The following is an 11,186-nucleotide window of genomic DNA, read 5'->3' on the forward strand; positions in this document are numbered from 1 at the left end:
TTTTGACCTAATCCAATTTCATGCAACATAACTGTTCAAATAATTCAAATAATTTAACATTTATCAAATAAGGTAACAATTATGTAACACCCGTCAAAATTAGGTCAATAACAATCACATGTGATTATGCCAATCATGTAATGTGATTTTGTTAAACTAGTAATGTGATAAACTTACTATGTAATTCAAGTTAAAGTTTGAACTTTCATGATATAACTCAAAGCATACGTCCATACGATTCGAAAAATATAGAGAACATCTAAATCTGACTTCGCGTGAAGAAGTTATGATAAATTCTAACGCTATAATGCCTTATAACAAGAGGGATTTAAAATAGACTTAGAATTAGCTATTGACAACTAATAGAAAGTCGTAGTGCTCGGAATTACCTACGTGTGCATATAAAGAACGCCGAAAACGGAGTTTGTATGCAAAAGTTATGGCCTTCCGAAGATGCAGCTGTCAGAAACCCTAATTTGACTGAACTCACGACGTGAGCATCAAAAATTCACGACGTGAGGAGTCAACAGACACTAATCGGAACTAGAAAACACGCGTTAATCCTATGGGATGACTCATGGAAGTTCACGACGTGAACCTATCACGTTCACGACGTGAATGGCCCCAGAAAACCCTATAAATAGTGATCAAAGCTCATTAAATCCTTACACCTTCTCCTCTCATTCTCTCTCGTTTCCGAAGGCCGTTTTCCCTTCTCGAGCCTGACAACGACGAGCCTCTGACTGTTTAGATTATATAATCACACTATTAAGGTGAGTTTCACGGCCCCACTTTCTAATATTTTCGGGGGAAAACGCATGCTAAATATTATATATACATTATTATTATGTCTATTTGATAGTATATTAATATCAACATAGATAGTTATAATAACCGGGATATAATTATTTCGTATTTGAAAGTATACAACTATCGTAAAGTTGTTAGCATGTTATTGTTATAGTAGTATACTAATGTAGATCTTGAGTTATACTTAGGATTCTATATATATGTTGTGTGCGATATAGTTCCAGAGTTATACTCGGAAGTTCTATATGTTAATTGATAAGTATGTTGTTATTGTTGGTTTTATGTCAAGATAAAACCAGGTATGTTATATGTTGTTGTTATTGGTTTTATGTCAAGATAAAACCTGGTTTTAATTCTAATTATAGATGTCGTAGTACAACAAGGTGTGATCCTTGTACTACTGCAAGAGGTGATCCTTGTACTACCACAAGGTGTGATCCTTGTACTACCGCAATGTGTGATCCTTGTAATAATAATAGCAGGTATAAAACTAAGTCATACAGTCGCAGCTACAGACTCATGGTAGCACAACTTTAGAAGCATTATACTTTGTCGATATACAAGTATGAATGTTAAGTATAAGTTCCCCAAAGACTTATACTCAAAGTATAAGAATCTAGTAGGTATATTACTTGTATATTAAGTAGACCACTACACCTATCCTACTTACTCGTATAGAATTGAAATAGATTTATACGTAGCGGTTTTACTCGTATAAAATTGAAATAGATTTATACGTAGCGGTTTTACTCGTATAGAATGGAAATATGATTTATATGTAGCAACTTAGTTTGTATGGAATTACAAACATTTATATTTATAATATATGAGACTTATAGGTATATACTTATTTGGTAAGTAAACCATTATACCTAGGATATATATACTAAATGTTGGAGAGTCAAAATGATACTTTCTGATGAGACAATGAATCAAGTATTGAACGAATTAGAGAGTAAATTCAAAGTAGAATTGAAAGATTTGAACACCGATGTAAATATGATCTGTTTGGCTCTATTACGCTTTTGCAAATTTTACAGAGTACAATGAATATTCTGTAAAGACTCCGTTACTAAGACACTAGTAACCACTCCTATTTATAGAAGAGAAAAGCGTACAAAAAATATACTAAGGACTAAACATGACGCTTCGAATATTATGCCCTAGTAAAATACATTATATAAATGTTTGAAGACCCTAAATATAAACTTCGACTATTACAACATTTCGACCCTAACAATCTCCCCCTTTGTAATCAAAGTCGAAGTCTTGAGTTTGTAAGTAGAGTAATGGAGTACAACAAAACTCTTCGAACCTCAGTATACCAAGAAATAATTTTCTTCAATTCCTTCTTGTCTCCTTCATTGTTCTTTTTGCAGTGGTTCATACGAACAATCAAGTTCGTTTATTGAGATGTAGAATATCTCTCCACTTCGCTAGCTTGGAACAAAAACCGCTTCGCTTTTCCAGCTTTATCCTTTCCAGCAAAAACTATTCCAAATGGCTTTAAACATATTTCTCCATCAGCATATTTCTTTAACTCAGTCTGAGTCAATGAAGGAGCCAATGGAACTTTTACTTCCATTCCTTTTGTAGTAGCCAACTCCACATCAGTCAGTGCTAGGCACTCATAATAATTCTCAATGAAGATTTTGATGTGAGCAACTCCAAGTTTGAATTCCTCTGGATCTGTATTTTGCAAAAAAGAAAAGGATTTGTCTTCCAGAAGCAATGCCACTTGTATAAGGTCATACAAGTTCATCAGAGGAAAATCTGCAATAGTGAATTCGCATGTTTTTCCATTTGCCCTGGCCACAACATATTTAACATTTTGAACAATGTTTTCAAAGACCACATCCTTTTTCATGCTTATCACTTTCTTGATCTTGATCAGTGACCATACATCCTCAGGGGCTTTGCCAAGTACAGCATGAAAACGAATTTTCATATGAGTCCCTTCATCTTTTTCTTTGAAATTCCCTTCAGCTTTGAACTGTGGCATGATGAACATCATCTCATTTATAGGGAAATCCAACTGGCATGTATCAGTGTTTGTAACCACATAACTCTGTTTTGGCTTCTTATCAAATGAGTACATGTGATTAAAGGCAACCAAGGCTTCGATTGTTTCATAGTTGTAATGTTTTGCTGGATCACCTTTATTCATGCCCTTCGGATCACCAGCCCTCTGAGTCATGATGCTTTGAATAAGCCTCATTTTCTCGAGTTCAGCTTCAGCTTCAACCTTCTTTTCTTCTTTAGATTTTTCAACCAGAATTGATTTTCCTTTGTCTTTCGAAGCAGATTTTTCAATTATGTCTTTTAGCTTCGAACTACTTCCACCAGATTCCAAAGGTTTACCAATTACAATTCCTTTTGAAATTGTTCTTGTAATTGGTAATGTTGTTACGATTGTTGAGGTCACTGGTTGAGCAGACACAATTACTGGTTTTGTTGAAGGGATGCTAGATGGAAATACCTTGCCCACCACTTTCGCTTCTTCTTCTGTTGACTTCCTTTCTCCCCCTTGCACCCCTGTGAAATCAGGAGGGGCAGTAGTTGTGGGAAGAAGACTAGATATGCAAAATAGTGGAGCAAGTTGCTTGTTAAGTATGGCTTCGAACTGCACAAACTTCTGGGACAAAAATTCTGGAGTAATCAACGGTGACGAAACCGGTTTCGTTGAGATCTCCTTCAACTCCTTTAACAACTTGATCATACCTTCAAAATTTTCACTTTCAGACTTGGAGAATGGAGTTATTTGAGGACTCAAACCTTCGTATAGCTTGACAAATCGAGTGACAGCATCACAAATGATATCGACCTTCTGATTCAAGGACGCATAATCATGTTGAACAGATAAAATTTCCTTTTTCATGTCTTCACGAAGTTCGTGAATTTGGGAGTTAACATCCTCCCTCACTTTCTTGACTTCCTGAACAAAAAGAACATGTCGTTCTTTTGTTATGCTGCGCAGATCCTTAACTCCTCCCATAAAATCAGATCTGAGAGTTTTAACACGAAGCTCAGAATTTTGATCTGTATAATCAACCTTTTCTAAAATAACAGACTCAGAGGCTTTTATCATTCCAGAAACTTTGTTGATTACTCTTGATTCAAACATCTTGAGCATAGAATCAACCTCCAAACTTGAAATAGATGAACCTCCGCCAAGATCAGCTTGAGATTGAATGATGGAGTTCAACTTTTGATTAAGAATTTTGTATTGCTTCATTGTCATTAACATATGATCAGGAAATTCTTCTTCTTCATCATGAAACTCTAGGTCTTCAAATGTTCCACCAAACCCTTCATTATCAGTTTCAGTGGGTGAAGATGGTTTGGGTGTATCAGTGGATTGAGAGGAAAAAATGGAAGTAATTGGTTGATTGATGATATGTTCAAAGGTTGGTGAAACAGTGGTTGATGTGAGAGGAATAGTAGATGTTGATGTAACAGAAACCAATGATTCGAAAGGAGTAGAGATAATTGGACCTTGATCTGCATCTTTCGAACCACCTTCACCCATGTTGACATTTGCATCCGTATCAGATACGTGTGCAGGGATGCCTGAAGTTCGAACCTCCTAAAAAATTGACTTGGAAATCGAAACTTCGGGTGGTATGATAACAGTCTTCTCAGGAATGGAACTTGTAATAATAGAAGTGAACTCTGGAGTTTTTGGTATTCGTTCATCCTCTTCTGTAGACTCAGTAGATAAAACAATCTTTCGAGTCTTCTTCGTCTTCTTCTTTTTCGGTTGTGACAAGTGTTTTGCCATATCTTCTGCTGCTCTTTTCTTGGATCCGGGAGAAACAGGAACAGGTACCTCACGAATTAAAACTCCTTGGTGAGTAATTTGAGGCTTGCGAATCAACTTCTGTGATGGTGACTTTCGTTTGTGAGTGGATTTCATCTTGATTCTTCGAAACATCCCTGTTTTCGAAGGAATAATAACGTTCTCATGAGTCTCTTCCACTATTGGCTCAATCACTTGTGTTGCTTCAATTGTCACTGCAACATTTTCTGTCTTCTTCTTTGAAGATTCAGAGGATGTTGAACCCTTCGTTTTCTTTTCAGGTGAAGCAAGATCAGCTTTCTTCGACTTTTTGATCTTCTTTTCGTCGCGTGGCAACAAAATTCCCGTAGGAATAGAAGAATCGAATGTTTTCAGATATGCAATCAAAACAGGATTCGTAGGATCCACCCTTTTAAGCATCGCGTCTGGAATCCGAGCAACGTTTGGAAATTCATCATCATTTTCAACAACTTCCTTCGGAAAGTGATAAGATTGAAAAGTAACCTTCTCATCTTCATTTGAAACCAAGATGCCTTCCTTGTTGTAAAAATGTTGCAGAATTAGACTCCAGTACCTAGCACACGAAATGCCATGAATAACATTCGTATGTTCTACTCCTTTTTGGAATTCCTTCCATAGCTGTGTAGAGTAGTCTGCTGGAAGATCATAGTATAAACCAGCCACCATGGCATAAACCTCCATCCTTCCTTTATCTAATCCAACTGTTCTTCCGGTTAAACAACGCAAAAACATCCCAAACAAAAAATTCCATAATTTTGGAAGACCAGACTTCTTAAAGTCACTTATCTTTGACAATGGGGGCTGATATCCCATTTCATTAAACATATGAATTATTTGGGAGAATTGAAATTCAACAAAAGGAGGTGTATTTGGAATGTCAAGAATCTGACAAAACAGTTTCTTGGAAAGCCTAACCTTCTTGTCATTGATTAGGTGAAAAGTAATCGAATCAGAGGCTTTGTTGTATGTGGCAGTAGATCCTGCTTGAGAAAGCCAGGATACCGGAACAGAAAAGGAATTGAACATTGCTTTGGATAAAACAGAGTGTTTTAAAGAAACAATAAGCATCTTGAATTCTTCTGGACATTGAGAAAGTTCACCATCCACATAATAATTGGTAGATTGAATCTTCATAACTGGTGCAGAAGAAGTATCTTCAGTAGAAGGATCGACATGAGCAGTAGTCGCCATTGTTAGGGTTTAAAGAAGATGAAAAACAGATAATTTGGGAAGTTTTGAGTTTTGATCGCATAAACGTATAAAGTACTCTTGAACCCCCTTTTATATGTAACCCTAAATGATTTGAATTTGAAGCGGGATGCATTTAATGAGATCCGACGTGGCACCTTGAAAATCGGACCTGTACAGCGGAAAGGTAGCCATGCGTCAAAAAGTGTCTGTCACATCACCTGGAAAACTGGGCAAAATACCATACGTCACGTATACACAGCCTGCCATTATCCCATTAATAGAATTGTAACCGTTAGAACCCTTCGAATGGAGGCAAGGCTCTTTCACTTTTGGGATAAAAAGCAAAGTCATTTGCCAGATGTTCGAAATCATCAGCCTGAGTTGGTATTACTCAGAACCTCAAGGATTTCGTGTGTGTAGTGTGCCATAGAAAGTTTAGACAAGAAACAAATTTTTTTTTTTTTTTTTTAAATTTTGTGATGTCAAAAATTTAATTTGACACGAAGCCAGTTAAACCCCGGGCAAAGGTTGCTTCGTTAATCATCAAGAGAGATGATCAACAGCTTGTGTATGTTCCCGTGAATTACAATCAAATACTTTTTGATAAGTATCAAAGGGCTTCTTTTAAGAATGCTTCATGGGTAGGTTCAAAATTTTGTTACATGTCAACCTAAACATATGGTGATAAAGTGTAACAGAAATTACTTGTATGACCAGTGTAGTCAGTGACAAGTCGGCTTTGATAAATTTTAACATGACTAGGACATTCGAATGAAACTCACACGGAAATCATATATAAAAAAATTTGTATACTGGATCTTGTTGGGTAACAAACATCGTGGGTTTCGAATGCTTGATCAAGACCACTCATTCGAAATGAATATGATTTGGAGTTTTGAACATTGGTACAAAAACAAAAGTTTCGTATATATCTGGAACAATGTTCCCCGTCAATTCCTTAATTTGTAAGATTTTTGGGTTTCACTTCCATCACGGACTCATGATTTCAGATCATAAACACAGAGTTTTTATATATCTAAGTCTCGATGGGTTTGATCAGAGACCTCTCGGATATACGTCTTTGTGTGTGATCGTGTAAGAATGTTTTGGATGAAAAAGATTGGTGTAAGACACGAAAAGTACCTCTGTTATGTTTTGGACCAAACAGGAAACTCTTAACTCATTATGAGAAGAGTAAGGTAGCTCAGAGACTAATGTGAATATAAGCCTGATTGGGAAGAAATTTTCGTACGAAACATTTCATTAAGCCTTTCGTACACACACATTGACTCATGGAGGCTTTGGACGACATGCAGCAGCATGCTTCTAGGGACAACCTAACTAATTCGAATAATGAAAAACATATTAATTCATACGAAAAATTTTACCTGACCCTAAAACTGTCTGCATTGTCCCCTCTGAATCATCATCATAATCTGCAACAATTTGATTTTTCGAAAATTTAAGGACAAAACAAAAGAAAATCTTTTTGAATTTTTTATTTTTTATTTTTTATTTTTTTTTAAACAGACGAATATTTGGTATTCCTTGAAGAGTGACAAATGTACGAATTCGAAGCGTTCGAAGCGTTGACTATGAACAGTAACCATTAACTCAACGCTGAGAATAAGTGACAATCATGCGAATTCGAAGCAGTCGAAGCATTGACCATGAACAGTAACCATTAACTCAACACTGAAAATAAGTGACAATCATGCGAATTCGAAGCGTTCGAAGCGTTGACTATGAACAGTAACCTCTGAATGCTGAATTACTTTGTGTTATATTTTATTCAGCGCCTCTGATTCATTCTTTTTCGCCTATCATTCTTCTTTTTCGCATGGAACAGAATTGCCATCGATCATTCCAAGACCTTCTATTATTCGCATTAGAGATTTTTCATCCAAAGCTTTCGTGAATATATCAACTAACTGATCAGTTGTTTTCACGAAATGTACTTCAATGTTTCCATCCTCCACATGATCTTTAATGAAATGATAACGAAGAGCTATGTGTTTAGTCTTTGAATGCTGCACAGGATTATGACAAATTCTTATTGCACTTTGAGAATCACAATATAATGGAATCTTTTTCATATTAATTGCATAATCACGCAATTGACTTTGGATCCATATTATTTGCGAAGTGCAAGTAGCAGCAGCCACATATTCTGCTTCAGCTGTGGAAATTGACACACATGTTTGCTTTTTCGACTGCCAGCTGACTAATTTGCCATCAAGAAATTGACATCCTCCACTTGCGCTTTTTCGATCAAGATTACAACCACCCAAGTCTGCATCTGAGTATGCTGGAACGAAGAATCCAGTTTTCGAAGGATACCACAATCCTAACGAAATTGTGCCTTTAAGGTAACGAAAAATATTCTTCACTGCAGTAAGATGTGGTTCGCGTGGATTATACTGATACCTAGCACAATTACACACAGAAAACATGATATCAGGTCTACTTGCTGTTAGATAAAGTAATGAACCAATCATGCTCCTATACAACGTTATATCAACAGCAGGTTATTCCAACGATGGTGTTACCTTTATGCCTGTTGCCATTGGTACACGAAGCTTTGTGCTATTCGTCAATCCAAACTTTTCTAACAGATTTTTCGTATATTTTTCCTGATTAATGAAAATCCCTTCTCTGTTTTGACGAATATTCAATCCATGGAAATTATTGATTTTTCCCATTATGCTCATTTCAAATTTGCTTTTCATCAAATCTTCGAATTCTCTAGACAAAGCAGGGTCAGTCGAGCCAAAAATAATATCATCAACATAAATTTGAAAAAGCATTAGATGATTCCCCACTTTCTTTCGAAATAATGTGGGATCAACTGATCCTTGTTTAAATTTAGATTGTTTCAAAAATGATGTAAGTGTTGCATACCATGCTCTTGGTGCTTGTTTCAGACCGTAGACTGCCTTATCTAAAATATAAACATGATTAGGATATTCTTCGTTAATAAAACCTGGGGGTTGTTCCACATAAACTGTTTCTTCAAGCTCTCCATTGAGAAATGCACATTTCACGTCCATTTGATAAACATCAAAATCTTTGTGAGCTGCATAAGCCAAAAATATTCGAACCGCCTCGAGTCTTGCGACAGGGGCAAAAGTTTCTTCATAGTCGATTCCTTCTTGTTGTGAATATCCTTTTACAACAAGTCTGGCTTTATTTCGAATAATGTTTCCATCTTTGTCGGTTTTATTTTTAAAAATCCATTTTAACCCGACAATCGAAACATTTTTAGGTTTAGCAATTAATCTCCAAACCTTGTTTCGTTCAAATTCAGACAACTCCGATTGCATTGCAACAACCCAATCTGAGTGTTCCATTGCATTCTTAATTGTTTTTGGTTCAATTTTAGAGATGAAAACATTAAACATGCAAAATTCTTGATGAGTATTCAATACCTCATTCTTTGCACGAATTTGAGCTCTTGTCAGAACTCCCTCTTGTGGATTCCCAATAACTTGATCCTTCGGATGGTCTCTTGTCCATTTTTTCATGGGTGGATATGCTGGATCAAATTCCAAAGGGGCATCTTTGTATATTTCATCATTTTCTGAGCTTGCATTCGAACAAGTATCATCAACATTATGCTCCCCCTCAACAGCATGCTCCCCCTCAATTTCAGCATTCAATTGTTCTTTCTCCCCCTCGAAAGAATGCTCTTCATCATCTAAAGTATTCGAATCCAATTGCTCCCCCTCCAGTGGACTATCACTCATAGTTTCGCCTTCTTGAGGAGTTGATGGTGAATCATCAGTAAGTTTTGAAAATTCTGGTACGTGATTATCAGGAGCATGAACTTCAGCATCAACTGCATGATCTGAAATTCCAAAAATCAAATCATAATCAATATCATCCATTTGTATAGATTCTGTTTCAACTTGTGTTTCTTGTAAAATTGGATGATTCGTAAATTTATGCTCGTTTGTTTTAACATAATAATCATCGAATGTGAGATTGAACGTTTCTTCCACTTTTCGTGTTCTCTTATTTAACACTCGATATGCCACTGAATTGTGCGAATATCCAAGAAAAATTCCTTCATCAGCTTTTGCTTGAAACTTCGAAAGATGATCCTTGAGATTCATAATAAAACACCTACATCCGAAAACATGAAAAAACTTCACATTAGGTTTACGATTATTCAGAATTTCGTATGGTGTAATATTAAATCTACGATGAATGAACGATCTGTTTTGAGTAAAACATGCAGTTGAAACAGCTTCAGCCCATAGATATTGAGGTAAATTCGCATATGCCAACATGGTTCTTGCTGCTTCACATAATGAGCGATTCCTTCGTTCTACAACACCATTTTGTTGTGGTGTATATGGTGATGAAAAATTATGTGAAATTCCTTTGTCCACCAAAAATGAATCAAGAACTTTGTTCTTAAATTCAATTCCATGATCACTCTTGATTTTTCTAATAGTATTCTTCAACGTGATTTCTATCTTTTTGATAAAGTCAATCATAATTTGTGCAACTTCAGATTTGAGCCTGAGAAAATAAACCCACGTAAATCTGGAAAAATCGTCAACAATAACTAAAATGTACCGTTTATTGTTGAGTGTTGAAACAGTCGAAGGACCACACAAATCAATATGTATCAACTCAAGAGGTGCAACAATTTTCGAATCAATTGTGATTGGATGACCTTGTTTATGTTTCTTTCCAACTTCACAAGCTGCACAAAAAGAATCATCGTCAAATTTAAGTATAAGTAAACCTCTTACCAGATCTTGTACCACAAGTTTATTTATGTTTCGAAATTTGAGATGTGAAAGTCTTCGATGCCATAACCAGCTTAAATCAGATGTAGCTTTCGAAAGAAGACATACTGCTGGTTTGCCTACAATTGGATTGATGTCCAAAGTGAACATGTCACCTTTCCTTTTAGATTTCAGTAATATTTCGTTTGTGTTAACATTCGAAATAACACTTCCTTCTTCGTTGAAAAGAACTTGATTGCCAGTGCCCACAACAAGTTGAGAAACACTAATCAAGTTATGTTGAAGACCTTCAACATATGCAACACGATTCATTGTGAATTGTCCATTTGTGATTTTTCCATATCCCATGACTTGACACTTTTGATTGTTCCCAAACTTTACAACTCCAGCATTTTTGAGACTTCGAAAATCTCTTAAATTCTCCTTCTTTCCAGTCATGTGACGAGAGCAACCACTATCAATGTACCATTTGTTATCATATTGCTCGTCACACAATACCTGCAATCAATGAAAATCTTTAGGTACCCAAGGCTTTTTGGGTCCTTGGAAATTAGATTTCAATTTCGAATGAAATAAAGAACTTTTAACCCAATCACAAACTTTGG

Source organism: Lactuca virosa, chromosome 1 (genome assembly GCF_052849685.1).
Source record: "Lactuca virosa cultivar CGN04683 chromosome 1, Lactuca_virosa_CGN04683_v6, whole genome shotgun sequence".
Taxonomy (NCBI): domain Eukaryota; kingdom Viridiplantae; phylum Streptophyta; class Magnoliopsida; order Asterales; family Asteraceae; genus Lactuca; species Lactuca virosa.